The 26,748-nt window shown below is 38.8% G+C and overlaps 1 protein-coding gene and 1 pseudogene across 2 annotated transcripts in view; one reads left to right on the top strand and one right to left on the bottom strand.

Annotated features, from left to right (window-relative positions):
• FRMD5 (FERM domain containing 5) overlaps positions 1 to 26,748 on the top strand; it is a 345,313-nt gene that overhangs the window by 136,033 nt on the left and 182,532 nt on the right. The window lies entirely within an intron of this gene.
• LOC117070755 lies at positions 13,672 to 14,986 on the bottom strand (annotated as a pseudogene).

A 26,748-nucleotide genomic window follows, 5' to 3' on the forward strand; every position in this document is an offset into this window, starting at 1 on the left:
CAAGTAATCAGCCATTTCCCTCAGGAGTCACTTGTACTAAGAGCTGGCCTGGACAGGGAAAGGCACTGTAATGGCTGCTCATCACCCAGAGCTGCCCAAGCACTAGCTTCACGCTATAGCTCAGAGGGACCCCAATGGTCTTTTCCTTAGTGCTTAGGGTGTTAGTACTAGACCTCTGAAATGCAGACCTAAGAAATGCCTGGTGATGGCACTAAAGCTGACATCACTATGAAAAGCAGGCAGGAGGTATTGCACCCCTTGTGAGGAAGTTTTAAAAGTTTCTTATAGCAACTAGCTTCCCCATTAACAAATAAATAGACCTTACATAGCAGCTAGAAGGTACCTTACCCCCTTTATTGAACTGTGGCCATGGACTTCTCAATGGTATCCCCGTAACCCTAAGACCTAGTGAAAAACCTGGCACTTAAAATATACAGTAAATATTAGATGAAAGAATAGGCAGCAGAATCACTTGAACCCCAGGGGGGCGGAGGTTGCAGTGAGCTGAGATGGTGCCACTGCACTCCAGCCTGGGCAACAGAGCAAGACTCCGTCTCAAGAAAAAATAAAATAAAATAAAAACTTCAGCTCAGTGATTTCCATTTTTTCTCCTGCCAAAGATCATGTTAATTATTTCTGTTTCTCATGGCCTCCATATTTTGAAATATTTATTTATTCTGCTTTGATTAAATAATAATTCATTTGTTTCCTAATTTTACTGACCAAAGCCAACCAGGACTTCTGGTCAATATGAGAAAATCATAGTTGGTTAGTACCATAATTTCAGCTCAGAAAAAAAAAAAAGTGAATATTTTATTTGGGTTGTGTAACAAGCCTTTTGAAATAAAAATAACTTCCAGGCCCAATTATTACTTTTAGGGGGCTTCTATGATTCTGAGCAAGCAGACTAAAATTCAGTAATATTGTCTGAACTATTCATTTTATAGATAAACATGGTAATGCTTAAGGAGTTAGGGAGAAATGACTTGTGCAAAGCCAAACTAATTGATTCCCATTTCCCAGTTCAGAGTCTTATTTAGGATGGATATATAGGATAGGGCTTGGAGAGAGTATTCTAGAATGAGGCCTTAAGTTCCTGGCTCCTTTTTAAGAATAGATGGTGTTACAGTATTGTTAACATAAATTTGGACAGAATTTATGGATAGAATCCCATTTAACAAATACTGTATTATCTCATATCTAGTTATATATAGTGTCATTACATATCCCTATGATCTAGCTCACAGTTCATACCAATGTTTTATTGTTGTAAGCTGCAAAATTCTATTAGATTTTAAAAATTTCATATGAATAGGTGTCATAGAGGACTTGTTTTTGTCTGGGGAGAATGTGGGAACACCCTCCTTATGGCCCCAGGAGAGGGAATGGCTTGAGAGTGCATCTTACTAACTTGAGATCAGGACTAGGCATCCATTAGAGAGTGACCCTTTTGGACAGTGGGATCAGCCTTTGTAAGGCCTATAAAGAAAACCAAAGATGAAACTATGCAGTCAGGGCAAGGTCAAGGATTTGAAGTGGATCAAGATTCCTATGTCCATGATGTTTTGCATTTCTGCTATTATTAACATGTCAGAATGTAATAGGTAGTCAATATAATTTGATAGTTCCAAAAAAATTAATCACAAGTCCTTATCCATTTAGCAGGCAGTCTTCAAATTAATATATTATTTTGCTACATTAATTTATGGACATTTGCTACAGCATTTATGGACAGTAATTGTATGCAAACACCCATATCGTTATAAACATTAGTAATAAACTTCAAGGTGTTTGGGCTGAATATTAAGTTTACTCTTATACACATATGTTTTTGTGTGCAGAATATCTGGAAGGGTCAAGAAAAGGAATTTGAAACTCTGGAACAGGCAAATATACAGGAAATCATGCAATAGGGAGAGGAATACTTAAGGTTTACCTGAAAGATGAACTTTTACTATTTCTTATCTTAAAATTTTTAGTTTTGTTTCTTTAGAGACAGTCTGGCTTTGTTACCCAGGCTGGAGTGCAGTGGCGTGATCAATAAGCTCACTCTAACCTTTAACTCCCAGGCTCTGGCAACCCTCCTGCTTCAGCCTCCCAAGTAGCAGGAACTTCCAGTGTGTGCCACCATGCCCAACTATTAAAAAAATTTTTTTTTAATTGAGATGGAGTCTTACTATGTTGCCCAGGTTGGTCTTGAACTCTTGACCTCAAGAAATTCTCCCACCTTGGCCTGCCAAAGTGCTGGCATTATGGGTGTGAGCCCTGTGTCCAGCCTTGATCTTTTATTTTATTCAGGTATAAAACATAGATAATGAAAGCACAGTTTTGTTTTTTGTTTTTTGTTTTTTGTTGCTAGCACAAATTTGGGACAATTTTATCTTTGAAAGGGACAATATCTGCCATCTCGAATCATAATCCAATTAGTTGAATGAGGTTCTTTCAATCTGAACACAGTCTTCTTATGATTATTAGTATGACATAAAGGAATACAGCATGGTATGTTCTGGTGTCCTACAAAAGCAAAAACATCCAGAGCTTTCCACTGGAAAGCTTTATAATGGAGATAAGCAGTAACCAATTCTAAAGCATTTTAAAGCTGGTTAAATTGTCTGTAACAGCAAACTTTTATTATAATCTTTTTTTTCCGCCTTGAGAGGGCAAGGTAGTCTAGCTGTGTTTCAAAATCTCTTACTGTATTAACGAGGGAGAATCATTTGCTACTATAACAAGTAGCAAAAAGGTGCAAACATTTATATGGTAGTGTGGAGTGAGTTCTTTTCTATCAGGCAGTCCCAACACACTGAGAGGGATACCCTGTTCTTTATTTTGACTGTTTTATGTCATACTTGGAACTATTAAGTTTTAGAATCTTTAAAAGAGAACATATGAGGTCAGTAGGTCTAAAGCATGTTTTGTCTGTTTGTACAATCAGAACCCTTAAGAAAATTTTTAAAGTTTTAAGAACTCGGCTGGGTGCGGTGGCTCAAGCCTGTAATCCCAGCACTTTGGTAGGCCAAGGTGGGTGGATCACCGGAGGTCAAGAGTTCGAGACCAGCCTGGCCAACATGGTGAAACCCCATCTCTATTAAAAATACAAAAATTAGCCAGGCATGGTGGCGGGCGCCTGTAATCCCAGCTGCTCAAGAGGCTGAGGCAGGAGAATTGCTTGAACCCAGGAGGCAGAGGTTGCAGTGAGCTGAGATCGCATCGCTCTACTCCAGCCTGGGCAACAGAGCAAGATTCCGTCTCAGCATCAATAGTAAGGAAACATTTTTTGTATACAAGCACTTGTGTATATAGTGGAATATTAAAAGGTTTTAAAAGTATTTTCGTAATTACTAAGAATACAGTCAATGTACTTTGACTAATACAATGAATAACACAAGAGTCCAATGTAGCTTGATAGGCTGAAATGATGAAACAGATGGAAAAGAGTACATTAACCATAAATAAACTTAAAATCATGAACTTAGGTTCCAAAAATCAACTCTGGATACCCATGATGGAGAAGATAGTATGTTATGGGAAGAGACCCCAAGTTTATAATTAGCTCTAAGCTCACTGTAAAGCAAGGTGGTAGAATGTTAGTTGCAAACGCTTAAACTGTATTAAGTAGAGAGGAGAGAGTTTTATAGTACACTTGACTATTGTTGCCAGAATTTTAGTTTGTTTTGTTTAGTTTAGACAGGGTCTTGCTTTGTCACCCAGGCTGGAGTGCAGTGGCACAATCATGGCTCACTGCATCCTTGACCTTCTGGGATCCAATGATCTTCCTGCCTCAGCCTCCCTGAGTGCTGGGATTACAGGTGTGAGAACCTTAGTTTTGTGTTCTATTCTGGGGATCAAATTTTAAGAAAGATGCTAACCAGCTAGGGTGTACTCAGAGGAAGGCACCAAGTGGATGTGGGGACTGAAAACTGGCCTGGGAGGATGAATCAGAATAACTGGGTGAAGACATAAGTAAAAGTATAGCTCTTGCTTCTGGGGGAAGAAAGCCTGAGAAATTATTTGATCTGAAATCCTGACTTTCAAGTTGAGGAAACAGGCTCAGAGAGATGTGTCCTGGGTCACATGATGAGACAGGAACAGACTACAGACTAGTTTCCAAACATGCCAGACAATGGGATAGCAGGTGCCAAACAGGTGATATGCTGTGCAGAAGAGGGGCCAGACCTTTTCAGTAGCTTAAAAAGGCAGAACCAACACTAGCGTTTGAAAGTTACAGAGATGATTTGGGACAAAAATAGAAGGAACAACTTTCTAGCTATTGTATAGCTGCCTAACATTGGAATGGATTGCCTTGAAAAGCAGTGAATTACCTATCACTAGCTATGTTCAGGTAAAGGTTGGATAGGATGTTAGGAATGCTGTTGAGTGATTCTTTTCATGCAGGAAAGGTTGGACTACACAAGTTAATTATGTCCCCTTTTTATTATTAATAATAGCAAACATTTATTGAGTTTATGGAGCTACCATGTCAAGTGTGGCATATATATAAATCTCTTTGATTCTTATAATATTTGAGGAAGCTGAATAGCTGAGGCTCCACAGATTACTTGTCTGAGGTCACACAGTATTGGTGAGGTGAGATTCAAATCTGGAGGTAGTTTTGCTAACTTATGTGCTACAGCTGCAGATCTCTAATTCACATAACTATTAGTTAGATCCGTTCTTTTGTGATTTATTCTTTAAGCTTTTGTTCAAGCATTATTTGTTCAAGCATTCTGGAACAGAAGCAGACTCAATGAGAGGGACTAGCTTGCATTAGGGGATCTGCTTTCTTTCTTGCTTGCTTGCTTGCTTGCTTGCTTTCTTGCTTTCTTGCTTTCTTGCTTTCTTGCTTTCTTGCTTTCTCTCTCTCTCTCTCTCTCTCTCTCTCTCACTTTTATTTTAGAAATAAGGTTTTGGTCTGTCACCAAGGCTGCTCTTGAACTCCTAGACTCAAGCAATCTTCCCACCTTGGCCTCCCAAAGAGCTGGGATTACAGGCATGAGCCACTGCACCCAGCCCTGCTTTCCTATGGGTTTCAGGTATCATTAATTTACCCTTGGAGGCACTTATGCCATCATAGTCCTTGAGAATAAATCCTCTGGAAATGGTTAGTCGTTTGTAGTTCCTAAGCCATTTCAATAATGGTAGAAGTAATATTAAATTACCATGTGTCATTAAGAGACCTTGTGTTCCCAAATCTTCTTACTTTGTATACATTTAAACAATTTCCTTAGTAGTTATAATCCTCATATTATGAATATGAAAACTGCATGTCAGCTTTTGATTTGTCTTGCCTTCCCCTTAACCTGAGCTGTTTTTTAAAAATTAAACTTTTTGAGATAATTGTAGATTTACATGCAGTTGTAAGAAGTAATACAAAGAGGAGCACCTGTGTATCTTTTACCCAGTTTTTCCCTACGGTAGCATCTTGCAAAACTGCAGTACAATATCATAGTCAAGATACTGACATTGATGCAGTCAGGATATAGAACATGTTAGTCACCACGAGGATCCCTCCTATTGCCCTTTTATAGACACCTCTCACCTTCCCATCCTTGACACTTGGCAACCACCAATCCTTTTCCCATTTCTATAATTTAGTCATCTTAAGAATGTCATATAAATTGAATGATACCATGTATAACTTTTTGGGTTTTTTTCACTCCATATAATTTCCTGAAGATTAATGTAGGTTGTTGAGTGTATCAACAGTTTGTTTCTTCTTATTGCTGAGTAGTATTCCATGGTATAACAGTTAGTTTAACCTTTACCTGGTAAAGTACATCTGGATTGCTTCCAGTTTTCAGCTATTATGAATAAAGCTGTTACGAACATTTGTGTAAAGGTTTTTGTGTGAGCACAGGTTTTCATTTCTTTGGGATAAATTCCCAGGAAAATAATGCTAGGTTATATGGTAGTTTCATGTTTAGATTTATAAGAAACTGCCAAACTGTTTCCCAGAGTGGCTGTACCATTTTACATTCCCACTGACAGTGTGTGAATAATCCAGTTTCTTTGCATCCTTGCTAGCATTTGGTGTTGTCACTATTTTTTATTTTAGCCATCTTGATAGGTGTGCAGTGATATTTCATGGTTTTAAGTTGCATTTCCCTAATGCTAATGTTATTGAACATCTTTTCATGTACTTATTTGCCATCCATATATCCTCTTTGGTAAAATGTCTGTGTATGTCTTTTGCCTATTTTCTAATTGAATTGTTTGTATTATTATTATTGGGTTTTGAAAGAGCCTGGGCTTTATAGATATCAATTTCAGCAATGTGCTATTCATTCCTTGACTCTGCCTTCCTGCCTTCCCAATACCTTATTCACGGTAACCCTCACGTCTGACTTGTATGATATATTGTAGCCTGAGAAAATCATGATTCCATTCTGAATAGATCTGGAACAAAATACAGGTCACCTAAACTTGCTAGCAATCTTTTAAACATAAGATTCACATGTCATAAAATTCACCTCTTTAAAGTATACAAATCATTGTGTTTTAGCATTCACAAAATTGTACAAACATCACCAGTATGTAATTTCAGAACATTTTTATCACTGCAAAAAAGGAATCTCATACCCATTAGCAGTCACTCTGCACTCTCCCATTTTCCCATTCCCTCAGCTCTTGGACACCACTAATCTACTTTCTTTCTCTACCAAATTGCCTATTCTGGACATTTCATATAAACGGAATTCTGCAATATGTGGCCTTTTGTGCCTGGCTTCTTTCACTTAGCATAATGTTTGAAAGATTCATCCATACTGTAGCATGTATTAATATTAGTACTTCATTTTTATGGCTAAATAATATTCCGCTATACAGATATCCCACACTTTGTTTACTCATTCATCAAGTGATAGACATTTAAGTTGCTTCCACTTTTTGGCTATCATGTATGATGCTGCTATGAACATTTGTGTGTGAGTTTTTGTGTGGCTATATGTTTTCATTTCTCTTGGGTATATATCTAGGAATGAAATTAATTGCTGGGTTATATGGTAACTCTATATTTAACTGTTTGAGAAACTGCCAAATTGTTTCCCAAAATGACTGAACCATTTTATATTACCACCAGCAATATGTGAGAGTTCCAGTTTCTTTGCACCCTTAGCAACACTTGTTATTTTTTATTGTGTCCATTTGTGTTTTTTATTATGACCATCCTGGCAGTTAAGGAATAGTTCACTGTGGTTTTGATTTGCATTTCTTTAATGATAAATGATGTTGAGCATCTTTACATGTGTTTATTGGCCATTTGTATTTACTCGAAGAAATATCTATTTCAATCTTTTCCTATTTTTAAATTGCATTATTTGGTTTTTCATTGCTGAGTTTTAAGAGCTCCTTGTATATTCTGGGTGCCAGATGATTATCAGGCATCAAATTTGCAAATATTTTCTCTCATTTTGTGGGTTGTATTTTTACTTTTTTGGTAGTGTTTGCTATGGTCTGAATGTTGATATTTCCCTCAAATTTATATGTTGGAAATAATCCCCAATGCTATAGTATTAAGAGTTGGAGCCTTTAGGGGGTGATTAGGTCATGAGGGCTCCACCATCATGAATGGGATTAGTATGCTTATAAAAGAGGCTCAAGGAGCTTGTCTCTGCCCTCCACCCTCTGAGGATGCAGCAACAAGGCATGATCCATGAGGAACAGGCCCTCACCATACACCAAATCTGGTGATGCCTTGATCTTGGACTTCTCGGCTTCCAGAACTATAAGCAATTGTACTGTTTATAAACTACTCAGTTGATGGTATTTTGTTATAGCAGCCTAACACTGATTAAGTCAGTGTCCTTTGAAGCACAAAAGTCTTTACATTTTGAATATGACCATTTTAACTGTTTTTTATTTGTTGCATTTACTTTGGTGTCTTAGCAATATTTTAATCAGTACTTTTTTGCTCATGATTATATCCCTCTCAATATCTTTTCCAGGTACACCCAATTCATGGCACATACCCAGACTCTCTCCAGTTCTCAATGCAAATGAGCTTGCCTCCTATTCTCTGAGAAAGTTGAGATTATTTGCCATAAATTCTTCAACCTCCCCTGTCTCGACTTAATAAGTTTCCATGTATTTTCACTCTTTTCCCTTTTATACTCTCTCTCTCTCTTTTGAAGTACAGGAATTTTCCTTTTCAAACTGAATACGTCCACCTGGTCCATTCCATTCCTCTTCTTCTTGGACTTTAATTCAGTGATTGATCTTTTTCTCCCCCCAGCATCAATAATATTTTGTTCTCTATTAATCTTTCTTTTCTGCCTTCATACAATCTCAGGTCTTTGTTGCCCCTTTAAGAAAAAGAATGGAGGGGGAGCTTTGCCCAATTTTATTTTTCCTTTAAGCTACCAACTTCTTTGACTCCTTCCCTTTACTTATAATCTTGAAAGAGCAGTTTCACTTCATCTAAAATATTGTAGTAACCCTCTCAGTGGCCTCCAAGTCCAAAGCCTCCCACTTGGACTCCTCTTACACACTTGCCATCAGATGAATCTTCCCAAAGTAAAGTTCTTATCACCTAACCCTCCTGCCTAAAAACTTCGATGACTCATTTAATATCAAGTTATCTATAGGACTTTCCAGCCTAATATTCAAAGCCCTTCATAACATGTTCTCTCAACTCTGATAGATCTGAACAACTCATTTTTCCCTGAACACCCCCTTGCCACTAGTTTCCTGCATAATGCCTGTTCCCCAGAATGCCTGTCTTCCTTCAGTTCTTACTATGGAAATTCTGTGTAAAACTTACTAAATGCCTTGAAGTCTCTGTTGATCATCTCTTCCCCCTCCACCAGAGGGCACTCTCCAATCTTTGAATCCCTATCACATCGTGAACGACTATGTGGCCCTTATTATTTGACCTCGTATTATAGCTTTTTTTTTTTTTTTGGAGACGGAGTCTCGCTCTATCGCCCAGGCTGGAGTGCAGTGGCCGGATCTCAGCTCAGTGCAAGCTCCGCCTCCCGGGTTTACGCCATTCTCCTGCCTCAGCCTCCCGAGTAGCTGGGACTACAGGCGCCCGCCACCTCGCCCAGCTAGTTTTTTGTATTTTTTAGTAGAGACGGGGTTTCACGGTGTTAGCCAGGATAGTCTTGATCTCCTGACCTCGTGATCCGCCCGTCTCGGCCTCCCAGAGTGCTGGGATTACAGGCTTGAGCCTCCGCGCCCGGCCGTATTACAGCTTTTGAAAGTAGATAGTGAATTCTCTGAAGGCAGAGACTTACCTATCTGTGGACCTCTCCAGCAGCCATCCTGAGCTGGTAGAGCTAGTAGGTATTGCTTGAAATGATTTATTGAGTTGAGTGTTTCTTGAATTATTTTGATTTAAATTGAAAACAAGAACCTAGACACCTACATCCATGATGAAAAGTCTTGAAAAGATAAAGCAGAAAACATGGGGTAGACAGTGGGAGGTGAAGCTGAGAATGTCATTTATGCTTTAGCTTTACAGCAAATCAGAGCACCTGGAGTTCAAAACCTCATTTTTCTGAGTGTCAGTTTTGTTTTTGAAAAACAATCAGTGCATAGCATATTTACTCTTTAATCTCAAAACACTAAGAGTTAACAAAAAAAAGTGGAACTGGTTGAGTAAAATGATATAAAGTCACCTTATCTGACAAACTGTATCATCTGTTTTGAATGAAGGCCCTACAATTGTTGTGAAAGATGTCATGTTCATCTCCCAATTATGGAGATAAAAAGTAATAAGTTGCAGGAACTTTGCAAACTCTAAAGCACTGTATATAAGTTGACCTTTAAAGTTGAAAAATATTTCTTACAAAATGTAGGTCAATTTATATGCTTACAGACTACTGTTAGCTGGTTGGTAGGTGGTAGCGGTCTCTCAGCTGGCTCTTTAAGGATGAGTGGGTCATGAAATCAGTATCACGACCAAAATCAATATATTCTCAAGGATAAACCCAGTTAAAAAGTTTTAAGTCAACCTGTGTACTAGATTGTAATCAACCTCCATCATATGCATAGTGTTATTAACTCTGTTGGGTATTCAAATGAGACTAAATCGATTAAATATTTACCTGTTTGGGTTGGGTAACTAAAGGTGCTTTTGTTTTATTATTTTTTAGGTCTTAATAGGAAAATGATACTCTTCGTTATTTTATCCTTCCTTTTGGGCTCTTTGAATTGATTTCTAAATTGTAAATTCTTGAAAGCTGAGAAACTGTGCCATATATTTTTGTAAACCCTAGTCCTACCAGGACCTCTTTAGCATTATAATTATTCAGTAGTACCAATAATGATAGTCCTTAATATTTGTTGAGTGCTTAAGAGATAGACACTATACTAAGTACTGTATATTCATTATTTTGTTTAATTCTCGTAGCAACTTTGTGAGTTATTTCCAAGGAAGAAATGAGACTTAAATAATTTGCCTAAGGTCACACACTGCGTAGGTGACTGAGCCAGGTGGTCTGACTCCAGAGCCTATGATCTTAACCACTACACCATCTTCTTTAATAAATGTCTATTCTCAGTGATGCTAATTAGAACCAAGCTGTGCACATGGCATATGTGCAGTGACATCCTGTCTATGTTTTTATTGTGTAATATACCCAGGATACTGTAAGCCCGCAGCTGGTGTCCATTAATGATAATGGTGTGGGAATTCAAAAATAATTTTCAGAGCATCTTGAGTACAAGACATTACATGATTTTCATTTTTCAGTGATCTTTAAATTCTGGGGCTTAAAAGGGTCTTGTTATTTGGTTACTCAAAATGGTTTTCTTCTTTTTCTGAAAGTTGGATTTGAAATGGAGGTAATATAAGACTACAATGTGCTTTCTGATATTATTTCAGTAGGATTTTTTCACTTTTATTTTTTTCTAAGCTTCTCTAAAGGGAGAGGTAGAGGCAACGTGTTTTGTTTTTTGTTTTTTGTTTTTTGAGACAGAGTTCACTCTTGTCACCCAAGCTAGAGTGCAATGGTGAGATCTTGGCTCACTGCACCCTCCGCGTCCCGGGTTCAAGCGATTCTCCTGCCTCAGCCTCCCGAGTACCTGGATTACAGGCATGCGCCACCACACCCAGCTAATTTTGTATTTTTAGTAGAGATGGGGTTTCTTCATGTTGGTCAGGCTGGTCTCGAACTCCCGACCTCAGGTGATCTGCCCGCCTCAGCCTCCCAAAGTGTTGGGATTACAGGTGTGAGCCACTGCACCTGGCCAATATATTTCTGTTTTGTTTGAAATTTTTTGTTAATTTCTATATTTGTTGGGTTGTGTTTATATTTCTTGAAAAATAACTCCATATATTTCTGTTTTGTTTGAAATTTTATGTTAATTTCCATATTTGTTGGGTTGTGTTTATTTTTCTTGAAAAATAACTCCCCAAATACAAAATGAACAAAGATAACAAAATATACTTCCAAACACCAGTTACTCAAAATAAAGAAATGTAAACCTTTTTTCATATTTGCTTTAGAAAATTTCTAAAATTATAAAGTTGAAGTTTCCTGGTTTCTCTTCCCAATTCTATTTTCATTCTTTCCTCCCTGAAGGCAATGACTGTCATAAATTTGGTTGGTAGTCATTCCATGTTTTATGTATATATTACAAAGATATAAATCCATAAACATTGTACAGTATTTTGCATATTTTAAATTTTACATACATTGTAATATATTCTATTAATATTAAGCAACTGTTTTTGAGAGGAAAACAATTAAATCTAATGGAAAATATTCTCTTTCATTAATGTCAGAATCACCAAACACAGACAATAAAATTTACACATAAAATTGAAAATATCATGAGAGTGTTTACAAATACACACAACTTTGAGCAAGGCTTTACAAATCCTTCATACCATACAAAACAAAAGAAAAAATAATGTCAATTCATTTCTGCCCCAAACCTAGTTCTTAAGAGAAAATTTGCAGGAAGAGAGGTATGAATAGTTTCACAGCATACATTTTCGAGAATTTTTTAAAAACTGAGACTCTAATGCCCAGAACAAGATAAACAGTACCCTTAGCAGTTAACACTGTTAATAAGTCTCAGATACACAAAAATCAAATTCCAGAGGGCAAAGCATTTAATTACATTCCACAATGAACACTCTTGTGATTCATATAAAACATAGTTCTCTCCAATTTCTACACAAACTGCTCTTTTCTTAATTTATTTAATTAGTTGAACAATGAAATAAAGTTTTCGTTTTCAGCATTTATCTAAGATATAGAAATAATAAAGTAGTTGCAATAAAGTGTATGAAATATTTAATAAGAATATATGAACATATAACCAAAATAAATTGTGAAAAAAGATAAAAGACTTTCATCTTCAAGCAACCCATTTTTCTAAAATGAAAACAGCTTTCCAATGGGGAAAATATCTGTGGTTGAAATACAACTGTCAAGCAGTACTGAAGTTTTTTGCATTGTCTTTGGAATGAGAAATGATTACTTAACAGAAACGTAAACAGCATATACAAACGTTATATTGAATATTAAGCAACTTTTAAAACATTGCTTTCATATCTAATCTTCAGATCTAGTTCAAACATTGTATTCCATAGTTTGAATATATCACAATTTGTCCCATCTACCATTGCTGGATATTTGGATGATTTCCATATTTTTTCTTTCATAGATGATTCTTCAGCGGTCATCCCTGTACATATCTTATTGTGTTCCTGTGTTTCAAGAGAAAGAAAAGGATTTTTGCATGAGATACTGTAGTAAACAGAGGAGAGGTAAATGGCAGGGCTAACAGCCCACAGCCATCTTGAGAGCCGAAGGGATTGTTATTTAATCACACTTGTAACACTTTGCCATATCATACATGCTAGGAAACTCTGCTCCAGGTTTTGTCTTATAAACTTTAATGTTTATATGAATCACCTGGTCATCTTGTTAAAATGCAGATTTTGACTCTGTAGGTCTGGGGATGGGCCTGAGATGCAGTGTTTCTAATATAAGTTCCCACGTGATGCCGATCCTTTGAGTAGCAAGGCTCTAGCTCTGTGCTGTCCAATGTGATAGCCACTAGCCACACATGACTATTGAGCATTTAAAATGAGACTGGTCTGAGTTGAGATGTGCTGTAGGTGTAAAATACACATCAGATTTCTGAAGATTTCTTTGGTTTTGAGACAGCGTCTCCCTCTGTTGCCCAGGCTGGAGTGCAGTGATGTGATCACAGCTAACTGCAGCCACAGCCTCCTGGGATCAAGTGGTCTTTGTGCCTCAGCCTCCAGAGGCTCTGGGACCACAGGTGCGTGCCACCACACCTGGCTAATTTTTTGATTTTTTTTTTAAATTTTTTGTAGAGACAGGTCTCACCATGTTGCCCAGACTGGTCTTGAACTCTTGAGCTCAAACAATCCTCCTGTCTCAGCCTCCCACAGTGCTGGGATTACAGGTGTGAACACTATGCCCAGCTAAAATGACTTTCAAAGTCATTAAAGTCATAGGAAAATCTTAAAAAGTCATACTGATATTGATACTGGCAGTGGATTATGCCTAAATTGATAATGTAATTTATCATCCATTCACTTTTGAGAGTAAAAGAGGATTTTAAAAATTATTATATAATTTTTTTGAGTACAGGGGACTCTACTGATGGTATGCAACAAAGCAGGGCTCCCTAGGCGCCTCCCTCCTCAGGGAATCTGCATAGAAATTGTTAGGAGGGAAGATTCTCAGTGTGATGGGGGACTGAGTATGGCAGGGACTCCCCAGCAGCTGAGGTCCTCTTTCTTCCTCTTGTACTCTCACTGGGGCTGGTGGTCTGGGAGTCTTACTCTTTGGAGGCCATGTGGGCCATGAGGTTAACCACCCTGTTGCTGTAGCCAAATTCATTGTCATACCAGGAAATAAGCTTGAGAAAGTGGTGATTGAGAGCAATGCCAGCCCCAGCATCAAAGATGTAAGAGTGAGTGTCAACTGTTAAAGTCGGAGGAGACAACTTTGTGCTCAGTGTAGCCCAGGATGCCCTTTAGGGGGCGCTCTGATGCCTGCTTCGTTACCTCCCCTACCTCTGCCCCCAGTCCCGAGAGGAGTCTCATTCTGTTCCCCAGGCTGAAGTGCAGTGGTGCAACCTCAGCTCACTGCAACCTCGTTGCCTCCCAGATTCAAGTGATTCTCTTGCCTCAGCCTCCTGAGTACCTGGGATCACCAGCATGCACCACCACGCCCAGCTAATTTTTATATTTTTAGTAGAAATGGGGTTTCGCCATGTGTCCACGCTGGTCTTGAACTCCTGACCTCAAGCGATCCACCCACCTCGTCTTCCCAAAGTGCTGGAATTACAGGCATGAGTTTTACTGCACCTAGTCTGTTTCGCTACCTTCTTGATGTCATCATATTTGGCAGGTTTCTCCAGACAGCAGATCAGATCCATGACTGACACAGTGGTGGTGGGGACATGGAAGGCCATGCCAGTGACCTTCCTGTTCAGCTCTGGGATGACCTTACCCACAGGCTTGTCAGTGCCAGTAGATGCAAGGATGATGTTCTGGAAAGTCCCACAGCCGTTGTTGCAATAGTTTCCCAGAGGGGCCATCCACGGTCTTCTGGGTGTCAGTAATGGCATGGACTGTGGTCATGGATTCTTCTATGATGCCAAAATTGTCGTGGATGATCTTGGCCAGGGAAACTAAGCAGTTGGTGGTACAGGAGGCATTACTGACAATCTTGAGGCCGTTTTTGTACTTCTCATGGTTCACACCCATTACAAACATGGGGACATCAGCAGAGGGGGCAGAGATGATGACCTTTTTGGCTCCCCCATCTAAATGAGTCCCAGCCTTCTTCATGGTAGTGAAGATACCAGTGGACTCCATGACATAATTAGTGCCAGCATCACCCCATTTGATTTTGGTGGGATCTCTCTCCTGGAAGGTGGTGATGGGGTTTCCATTGATGACAAGTTTCCCATTCTCAGGCTTGATGATGCTGTGGAACTTGCTATGGGTGGAATCATACTAGAACATGTAGGCCATATAGTTGAGGTCAACAAAGGGATCATTGATGGCAGCAATATCCACTTTGCCAGAGTTAAAAGCAGCCTGGTGACCAGGTGCCCAGTACAACTAAATTCCTTTACCCTGGCCTTCACCTTCACCATGGTGTCCCAGGGGTGCAGCTGGCCCTGCACAAGAAGATGCTGTTGTCAAACGGGAGGAGCAGAAAGCCTAATTTTCAAAATATTTATTTCTTGACTGAAAATTTGTTTTATACATTGGTGGACTTTAGACTATTTTATATTAAAATACATAAATACATGGATAAATTTATGCCAATAAATTTGACAACCGAAGTGACATTTCTTGAGAGACATAAACAACCAAAGCTCACCCAGGAAGAAAAAGATAACCAGAGTAGCCCTATGTCTTTTAAAGAAATTTAATTAATGGTTTAAAATCTCAAAACCAAAAATAAAACTGTATTCCTAGATAGATTTACTTATACATTTTACTAGTTCTATACAAACTCTTCCTAGCTGGCTTTTTTAAAAAAGAAGCTAACAAACTGAAATCATGTGGAAATGGAAAGAATGTAGATAGCCAAAACAATTTCGAAAAAGAAAAGGCTGGAGATTTCACTCTCATTGATTTTAAGACTTAATATAAAGCACCAGTAATCAAAATCATATTGTTTAGGCTTAAGGATAGATATATTCATCAGTGAAACAGAATGGAGTCCAGAAATGGACTCACATATATACAGTCGATTGATTTTTTTTAACAAAGGTACCAAGGAAAAATTAGATATCCATGTACAGTAACCTCAACCTTTACCATACTCCTTATACAAAAAAAAATTACAGTAGTCCCTCTGTATATGGGGGGATTCCAGGACCCCTTGAAGATACCAAAATCCCTTATATAAATGGTAAAGTATTTGCATGTAACCTAGGTACATTTCCCATATACTTTTTTTTTTTTTTTTTTTTTTTGAGACAGAGTCTCTCACTCTGTTGCCCAGGCTGGGGTACAGCGGTGCAATCTTGGCTCACTGCAACCTCTGCCTCCCGGGTTCAAGCAGTTCTCTGCCTCAGCCTCCCGAGTAGCTGGGATTATAGGCACCCACCACCATGTCTGGCTAATTTTTGTGTTTTTAGTAGAGACAGGGTTTCACCATGTTGGCCAGCCTGGTTTCGAACTCTTGGACTCAAGTGATCTGCCTGTCTTGGTCTCCCAACGTGCTGGGATTACAGGCATGAGCCACAGAGCCCAGCCTGTAGCTACTAACTTTTGAAGTAATACTGATACTTCTTCAGAAAGACTGTGTCTTCTAGTTTTAATACTGGAAGTAGCATCTCTGTGGTCCCTATGTGTGGTGTACATATTCATAATCAACTTACTTGAGAAGGAAATTTGGGACTTAAATTTTTATTAAACATGAACTTTTTAAAGTTTATTGCTGCCAAAAATGTTTGTTGCAAAGTAAAAAGGCATCACCAAACAAGAAAATAAAGTCTTTATTTACATCAGGAAAATAAATGATAAAATCACTGTGAAAGAGCATACAGACTACTGTCTAAATGTGTTGCAGCAAGGCTATTCAGATTGTATTTCCTGCACATGTATCTAACTTATGATTTCTCATATTTCCCACTGACCTCACTATCTGGCAGCCTAGCAGCTTTGTGCATCTCACAAAAGACATGGTCAGGAAGAATGAACTGTCCCTAGCCACTCGTGTACCTGTACAATTCATTTGTTCAGCAAGCATGTGCATGCCATCTTTGAAAGAGAAGTATTACGTCCAGTATCAGAAAATGGTGGGGAAAAGTGACTGCTGGCAGTATTTCAGATGTACCACCATATGGAAAATGTTAATGCATCTCACCATTAGATAAGACCATGACAAAGGCTGGAAATTTAAAGCAGAGATCCTGCAACGTTCACAACCACCCGCCCCAGCTTATTTTAATGCAACGAGTAATAATTTTTGAAAAGTTAACATTCTGATTCAAATCTCAAATGTCAAACTTTATGGACTTCCCTGACAGCAGCAGGTAAATTGGACTGGCATAACAGGCTGGGATGAGTAGTTACACATTTATGGCCTGTATCAGAAGTATAAAGGGTAATGATAATAGTCCAGCCAAAGGGCCAGACTAATAGTGAGAGACCACGGGCCACCCTTTACTGCTAAAAAGCAGTAATCTTGGTGAAGCTTGGGAGAACCCCACACTTTTCTTTAGGACTGAGGCTGTGAGAGCATCCAAGGGCATTACAGTTTGTCTACTTTAAGCCCAGACTGAAACCATAATCTCTTTCAAATGCATTGAGACTTGTCCCAGAAATCTGCCCCTAGATTTTGACTGTGAAGGAGTCAGAGTTAAGTCACTATGATATTGAGAAAAGCTGGAATGTCTAAGTTGTGGGAAGTGAGAGAAAAGAGAATATAATGATAAAATTGCATTGTAAATCACATGGAGTAGGGAGTCAGGAAGGACATAGGATTTCCCCATTGATGTATCTTTGTGTCAAGAGCTGAAAAATGTGAGAGGATACTGCCTTACTCTTCTGAGCTAATCAAAAGCAGCAAGTACACAGTGAAATAAGATTTAGTTGTTAAGTGGTAGGGGAGAGTGTTACAGTTTGAAAGTTTATGTTGTGTACTAGACATTATATCTAAGTACTGTGGAGGATAGAAAAATATGAAACAGTTTCTTCCTGTTCACTGAGCCTATATATTTTTAAGGGATATAAAATGTTTGCAGACAGGGGCCTGTCTCAGTTCCTCTCTTAGAGCTCAAGCCCTTAATCCAACTACTCTCAGATTCAGATCTGAAGAATAAGTTAGTGTGCCAGGGATTTTTTCCTTTTTCATTATTTTATGTAATTAAGTGGCTTCTCACTTTTTTTTAGGCAGTTCTCATAGAATTATCATTTCTGTCTTTTAGCTGCCCTCTTGTTCCATTATGGAGTGAAATTTCTGTTGTCCTAGGTCATCAGTGCATAAGCCATTTGGGGACTAAAAAAATAAGTGTGCTGTATAGTGGAGGATTTTATTATTTCTGCCCCAAATATTTTGACTTTAATTTTGAAGGGAATATTTCTAAGATGTACCTTTTTAAACAGAGAATGTTTATCTTTATTCTTGATTCAAGGTCATGTTTAGGAATGTCAGTGTTCTGTGTTGTAGATATATATGGTGCAGGGCATGAAGCTGAATGATTTAATTTGTCACTGTAGAGCTCGGCACTGTCACAGCCTCTTCTCCCCTGGGTCCTTGAACTGCCTTGGTTGTCAGGCTTCTGGGTATCCTCCTAGAGTAGATACTAAGGAGCATGTCCTTAGGCACTCTTTGCATGCTGTCTTCCCTCGCTGCCTTCAAGGGCTGCTTATGAGCTGGTAACTCTTTGTCGGATTAGGCTGTAGAATGAGTTTCTTTTCTCCCTCTTTTGTAACTGGCTTTCTTATGTGCCAGTGTCTGCTACTTGCAACCTTGCTGCCTACTCTGTCATCATTTAGAACCTCTGCTTCTGCTTCTAGTCTCTGTTCTATCTGACAGCTCTCTCCTTCTTGTCTTCTCTTTCTCCTTTGTGTCGTAGACATTGTCAGCAAATTGGAAGAAGGCTTTTCCTACAAATAGCCAGTGCAGCTCTTTAGCACTTTCGGCTATTTTTGTTGCCAGGTGTTCAGGGACTTGATCTGAAACTTAAATACTATTTTTTTTAAAGGTGTTTCTGAATTTGAAACCAGGGATTTGTCCAGAAACCTGTCTCTATATAAATGAAGTTTTACTTTACCTCTTATAAAATATAGTGACCCTGGTTGGGCACAGTGGCTCACGCCTGTAATCCCAGCACTTTGGGTGGCCGAGGCACGTGGATCACAAGGTCAGGAGATGGAGACCATTCTGGCTAACATGGTGAAACCCCATCTCTACTAAAAATACAAAAAAAAAAAATTAGCTGGGCATGGTGATGTGTGCCTGTAGTCCCAGCTACTGAGGAGGCTGAGGCAGGAGAATCGTTTGAACCTAGGAGGCACAGGTTGCAGTGAGCTAAGATCGTGCCACTGCACTCCAGTCTGGGTAAAAGAACGAAACTCCATCGGAAAGAAAGAAAGAGAGAGAGAGAGAGAGAGAAAGAGAAAGAAAGAAATACAGTGACCCATACTAAGAATATCTCTTGTTTTAAATAAGAGTAGAATAATTTAGTTTTTGTATTTATTATCCAGCCTATTGGCTTGATATTCTCAGATGTTTAAGGCCCAGAGAAAATTCCAGTTCTTCTATGAAGGCTTTCTTTACCTTTCTAGAACCTATGCAGACTCTATCATAGCATTTATTCACCTGGCCTTGAAATGTGCATGTTCTCTCCCTTAAAGACTCTTTGAAATCGTGGAGGGGTGGGAATCTATTTGTATCATCTTTATATTTCCCTCTTTACTACAGCTCTTAAGACAATACCTTGTATATCATAGCTTTCTCCAAAATGTTCTGTTGAGTTGGATAATCTGCTCACTCCCAGGTCCCTTCTGTAGTTTGTGATTGATGCTAGTTGAGGGTTCTTCCCACCAAATGTGTCATCTTGCATTTGCTCACATTAAAACTTCTCTGCCAGTTGCACAGGTTTCTAAGTTTTTCCTGTTGTCTGTCCCCAAAGATCCTGGCTCTTTGCTGCTGGGGAAATTTAGTGTCAAACAGAAATAAATAAAGTTACTGTATGCTTCCCCTTCCAGAGTCATTTAAAAGATAAAATCTTTAAAAATGCTCTGTTCTTACAGAAAAATGTCTATTTGTTCCTCACATATTTTTGCCTTTGAGCCAGTTCACTCCCCACAATAAAACAGCCCCATTACTTTTAAAAGGAGCTTTATTGAGATATAATTTACACATCATATAATTTATCTATTTAAAGTACATAATTCAGTGGCTTTAAGTTTATTCACAGAGTTGTACAACCATCACCACAATATAATTTTAGAACATCTTCATGACCCCCAAAAGAAACCTCATGTCCCTTAGCAGTCACTCCACAGTTCCCCAGCTTCCGATTTGAGGCAAACCACAAATCTACTTTCTGTCTCTATAGACTTGCCAGTGCTGGACATTTCATATAAACAAAATTATACCTACCATGTGTGGTCTTTTGTGACTGGATTCCTTCACTTGATACTGCTTGATATTCGGTTTTTAAAAATATTCTTGTATTTGTATCTTCTCCTCAGAACAGATGTGGTCTTATACTTCTGTGGCCTGGTTTTATTGGATTTGTGAGATTTGGTTAAGTTGAAGAATATACTGTTTCACATCAGATAACACTGGCTGCTGATGATAATGAAAATGGCCCTGTTTCAGAGCTAAGATTAGGTTATAGATGTATTTCATAAAGCTGATCCAAACTATGGATGTGGTCAAATGAATTGGGATATTTAGGACTCCATGGTTTTCACACTGACCCATTTAGAGGCTTTGAGGTTTTTAATTCCTAAGGATCATAAAGCACTGGAACTGGAAGGGGCCCAGCAGTCATGAAGCTTAGTCCCTCTTCTCTAACTCCTATCCCATTTTACAGAATTCAGAATGTTCGTTGTTCAAGATCAGATAGCTAATTAATAACAGAACCAATTATAGCCAGATTAGAACTAATGTGTGTCAAGTCGTAATCCAAGGTTCTTTACTTCTTTTTGGATTTTGTTGCTATTGTATCCTGGGTTCTCCAGAAACAAGAGACTGACTGGAAATTAAGTGAAGCTTTATTTGGCTGTACAATTTCAAAACAGTAAGAGTGAAGGAAAAGACATGAGAAGCTCTGAGAAGCAAAGCATGGTGATTAGATTACCATGTTAGTAATTGTGTCGTGATGATCCTCAAAGAGACACAGCTGGTTATTCAGCAAGTACATGTGCTTGACTATGTGCAATATCTCCAGGTAGAATAGATAGAACAGTTCATGAGAGCAAAGAGGGAGAGGGAATTTATCTGCCCATCTCCTCTCTGGCTGCTGTTTCCCATTATCAAAGGTCAGTCTTTGGAGAGTTAACTCACAGTTCTGAGTGGTGTCATCCTACCCTTCTACTTGGAAAGCCAGATTCCATGCCCTGGTGAAGGATTTCATCCAAGTTTGGAAGTAGTAGGAGAATCCAGAAGCTCCAGGTATGTAGTTAATTTGTAGTCACTAGGGAGGATCTCCTCCTCCCTCTATAATGTCCCTGGTTGTCCTCAGGGATGCTGAGGCAATGGTGTGGAGGGAAACTGAGAAGGTGTTTAAGGGACAGTGAGACAATGGTGTGGAGGAGAACCGAGGAGGTGTCTGATACACTTCCCAAGAGAGTGTTCTTCCTAGCCTAGGTTTCTGAAGTCATCTTTTATGAGCAAGATGGCCCCTTTAGCTAGTGTAATTGAAGGAATTACTTAAATTGGCAGTCATGTTTTTTTCCTAAGGAGACATTTTTTCACACTGCCATGGCTGACGCTTTTTAGAGTATTGAAACATGTAACTAAAACTGTCATTAGGAAACTTGTTCTCTTGGCCATCTCTCTTTTCTAGAAAAAAGAAAACACCTGGAAAGGCTTTTCAGAATTATAATTCCTTGGTACCTGGGTTTCTGTGTAGGTTGCCCCACATGTGGAGATTTCCTCAGTCAATTCAATTCTTATTCTTCTTTCCAGATGAACTGACTAGCCTATATTGAGATTTCTCCTGCTCTGACTACTTCGAGTTTATTGTCACTATGTTTACCCTACCCTCTTTCATTTAAATATTACTTCGGATTTTTCTATCCTGATTTGATTATATGCTAGTTTTCCTCCTGGATATCTGTAATTTTTGGGAATCCTCCTACTGCCTTGAATTTTAAATGCTTGTTGACTACCTAAATATAAGCTGGAGTATTTGTTCTAGGCCAAGTTGTCACAAAGAATTTGGGCAGTGGACAAAGAAATAATTAAAGCTTTAAGTTCTTCAGCGAATAACTGCACATGAAAATGTTAAAGTTAGTTGTTTCGAAAGGTTTGAAGATGAGAGAGAATCATATGTTGATTAATGAATAAGGGAGGAGGTTATTTCAATTTGGGGACAAATGGGAAGAAATACCAGGATAAGGAGATAAAATGGTGGTTAGAAAATACCTGGTATAGAAAACGAAGAAGATCATGCAAAGAAAGGAAGATTTATAATCATGACGTTTATAGAATTAGAGAATCGTCAGAGCTTGAGGAGGCCTTAGAAATAATTTAGCTTAATCCAGTTAACGTATAGCTGAAGAAACTGAGGCTGAAAGAGGTTAAGTGACTTAAGGTCACACAATAGCTAAGATCAGAGCCCAAGATTTGAACTGAGGCCTTTGGATTGCAGATGGTTGTACCACTGTACCACAGAGTACCACAGCTACTTTAAGAATGTTTCGTATTTCCTTTCCTGAAGAATTGTTTTTACTATTTGGTGGCTTTTTCATAGCAATATTTGGTAAAATTTAAAGGACTTGATTTTTAATTTATTTTTAATGTTTTAAAATGCATTGCATATTAAAGCTTGTAGTGTATATGGTGACTTTACGTTGACAGTATACTGTCAGTTACAGGGCTTCAGCAAGCAAAAGAGATCTTCTTAGTAGCTGAGGATAGTGCTAATCAGTTAATAAAAGCACTTTAGTGGTTGCTTTTGTCATAAAAACATAGACCACTCTCTAAACCCAAATCAAGTTATAAAAGACTCCAGTGTTTTTCCGGAGTCCAAATAATTGTTTTCGTGTTTGATCCTTCTACAGTGCTACTACTCGTCTATAAGGTGCCAGAGTCATTATTCCTGGGCCAAGTAAAAAAGTAAAATAAGACACAAACAACTTCCACCCCAGCTACCCACCCTAGCTCCTGGTCACAAAACTTTGTGAGAGAAACAGGGCTGCGTTTCAGATCCCATAGCCAGGTGCCTTTGAGCAGTACACAAACTGTGCAATTTTTTTTTGAGACAGAGTCTTGCTCTATCACCCAGGCTGGAGTGCAATGATGCGATCTCAGCTCACTGCAACCCCCATATCCCAGGTTCAAGAAATTCTTCTGCCTCAGCTTCCTGAGTAGCTGGGATCACAGGCGTGCACTACCACACCCGACTAATTTTCATATTTTTAGTAGAGACGGGGTTTCACCATGTTGGTCAGGCTGGTCTCAAACTCCTGACCTCGTGATCTGCCCACCTCTGTCTCCCAAAGTGCTGGGATTACAAGTGTGAGCCACCATGCCCAGCCAGCTCCACTCTTTTGGAAGCAGATCCTTGTGTACCTTTCATCCTTGTGATTCTGGTATTACCCTTTTGAAAACTGACATATCACTCACAGTTTTATCCTTAAGAGTTTACATATGATTAAAATATGGGTAGAATCTAATTAGAGGATTATTAGTATATTCTCCAAAGAATAGAAATCAGTTATAATTCTATAGAATTATTATAGCTAGAATAATTCTATTCTTTGGCGGACAACCCCTAGAAAATATCATTCAGTTGATGGTTACAATCTGTTAAACAATTATTTGTATTAGATGTTTTGCATTCACTCAAGAGTCAGTTTCTATAATGAAGATGTTATTTGTCATGGAATTAGTTAATGTATATTTGAAGGGACTGTGGTAAAATCTGGCAGGCTTGGGATTTTTATGGTTGTAAAGAGTTGTTCCAAATGGCTCTGGAGAGCAGACGATTGCAGGGAAGATAAGAGGTTGGGATAAAAGCTGCTCCCACACCCTGATGCTTTCTTCCCTCAATGCCTCATTTTCACCTGTGAGTCAATGATTAGGAAAATGAAATAACATTAAAACAACACTGTTTTTCATGTTATTAGTAGCTGTTCATCCTTTACTATAACTGCCAGAGATTTTGTGTTTTAAAAGACATAAATGATCATATATACATTATGTCAAGTAGTTGATCATGAGAAGGCAAACAGCCATAGATATATTCCATGGGAGTGTTTTTTATAAAATGCACAATTTTAATGCTTTAAAGGTTGGGTTCTTACAGTTTGCTATTTGCTTTCACACATATGATGACGTTTAATCCTGACTATAATTCTATGAAATGGAAATTATTAATCTCATTTTGTGAATAACTTGACTTACTCAGTGCCCCTTCTTTTCATATTCTGAATTCTTTCCTAAACTATCTTATCAGTGCTTATGACTTCAGTTATCATCTATAAAATTAGTAAGTACATCAAATTTATATTTCTCACCCTGAGCTTCAGATTTTTATATCTAATGGTCTTTTTAGCCTCTCCATTTGGATATTTCAGAACAAACTGAGCTTGTGGACTTCCCTATCAAACCTGGTCCTCTTCCAGTGTTTTCTTTATTAATGAATGACATCATTCATCATCCATCTGATTGTGCAAAACTAGAAACCTAGGTCTTGCCTTAAGCCATCCTTATTCTTGTCTCCTATCCAGTATGTCACAGAGTCTTCTCAATTTTGTTTCCTACATAACTCAAATCTGTCTGCTTTTGCCCATCTCTACTGTCACTGCTCCCATCCAAGCTCTCTAGCATCATCTTTTTCTGCTATTCCAATAAAAATACTAGTATTTGGGCTTTTCACACGCTCACATTCATTCTCCACACAGCAACCAGAATAATCCTTGCAAAACACTAATTTCAAGATGTCACTACCCATCTCACCCTCCTTAAAACTCTAATGAACTTTACTTCAAGAACTTCCCATTGCTCTTAAAATAAAGACCAAATCTTTACCATGACTGGCAAGGACTACTTTGGTTGCTTTCCTTCCATGTTCATCTTTTGCCAGTATCCCCCTAATTCTCTCAGCTTTTTAATGTACCACGTTCTCTCCTGCTACAAACTTTTGCCTTCCCCTTGTTTGAAGTTGTTTTCCTGTTCAAAGTTAGTTACCTCCTATTCCATCTGATTTTAGCTTCCTCTGGGAAGCCTTCCCTGACTCCTAATCCATGACAGATCTAGTCTCCCTGCAGTATTCTCTCATAATACCATCTACCTCTTCTTTGTAACACTTAGCACAGTTACACTGTTGTAATTATTTGTGTGATATTTTAAAAATAGCATGCATCTCTCTTACCAGACCATGAACTCCCTCATGGCAGGGAGTGTCTCATTTTATGTCCTGTTATGTCCCCATCACCTAGGATACTACCCAGCACATACTAGACCCTCAGTATACATTTGTGAATGAATGAACGAATGAATTCAATATTCTCTAAGGCCCTTTCTGCCTCTAACATTCTATGATTCTATAAGGGACAGAGAATTATACCACTAGATAAGTATTAAATGGAGTGTAATTGTTCCCTGTGTTTAAGAAATGTTCGGTCGGGCGCAGTGGCTCACACCTGTAATCCCAGCACTTTGGGAGGCCGAGACGGGTGGATCACGAGGTCAGGAGATCGAGACCATCCTGGCTAACACAGTGAAACCCCGTTTCTACTAAAAATACAAAAAAATTAGCCGGGCGTGGTGGCGGGCACCTGTAGTCCCAGCTACTCGGGAGGCTGAGGCAGGAGAATGGCATGAACCCTGGAGGCGGAGCTTGCAGTGAGCGTAGATTGCGCCACTGCATTCCAGCCTGGGCGACAGAGCGAGACACCGTCTGAAAAAGAGAAAAAAGAAAAAAAAATGGTCATGGTGTCTTTTGTTGGGACTAAAACTGATACATTAGAGTGGGGCTTCCCAAAATCAGAGTGAAAGGGTTCTAATATTGTTCCTAGACACTATCTCAGGGTGTCCTGAGCAATATTTTGATTCTGGAAATGGAAACAAATGTTATGTAAAAAGAAGTGGCTGTGGAAGCAATAATACCCAACTAGTAACAAGTATACCTTGCACTCAGCTCTTAGATTCAAATACCATTCTCAGGTAAAGGAATGAAGGATCCTTAGAGAAATGGCTGATTCTAGGATGGGGACAGAAAATATACAATATAAGCCTGAAGCATCTTATAGTGCCAGACAGTAAGTGCTCAAAAGAAACACAATGGTTGCGTATGTTAAAGGGACACAGGATCCAACTGAAAGAGCTCCCAATGGTCAATGCTAGAAAAATTTGAGCAACAAAATAAAGTAGTATTGCATTGTAACCCAAAGTATAAAATTGATATATATCAGTCCATACTGATATAAGTAAAAGCCTGAATACATTGGAGATAATAGAAAAAGCTCTAATAATAGGGAGAATGGACACACCTCCCATGAAGAAAAATTCAAAATAATATATGTAACTACTTTGTTCTCAAGGAGGTGGAGCACAACTCCTCACTCCTTTAGTATAGACTGTATGTAGTGACTTACTTCCAAATAATAGAGTATGTAAAGAGGCAAAAAAAAAAAAAAAATGAGTTAACTTTTTTTTTTTTTTTTTTGGAGACGGAGTCTCGCTCTGCCGCCCAGGCTGGAGTGCAGTGGCCGGATATCAGCTCACTGCAAGCTCCGCCTCCCGGGTTTACGCCATTCTCCTGCCTCAGCCTCCCGAGTAGCTGGGACTACAGGCGCCCGCCACCTCGCCTGGCTAGTTTTTTGTATTTTTTTAGTAGAGACGGGGTTTCACCGTGTTCGCCAGGATGGTCTCGATCTCCTGACCTCGTGATCCACCCGTCTCGGCCTCCCAAAGTGCTGGGATTACAGGCTTGAGCCACCGCGCCCGGTCATGAGTTAACTTTTACAGTGGAAGATTCTGACAGACACTGCCTTAGCCAGGCAATGAAGATCAGCATTAACAGTGACAAATGTTCATAGTATTACCCTTGATATGATGTGATAAAAATGGCACTTTATCTCTGTAGTTCTTCCTCCCTGTA

Source organism: Trachypithecus francoisi, unplaced genomic scaffold (genome assembly GCF_009764315.1).
Source record: "Trachypithecus francoisi isolate TF-2019V2 unplaced genomic scaffold, Tfra_2.0 Lachesis_group3, whole genome shotgun sequence".
NCBI classification, from domain to species: domain Eukaryota; kingdom Metazoa; phylum Chordata; class Mammalia; order Primates; family Cercopithecidae; genus Trachypithecus; species Trachypithecus francoisi.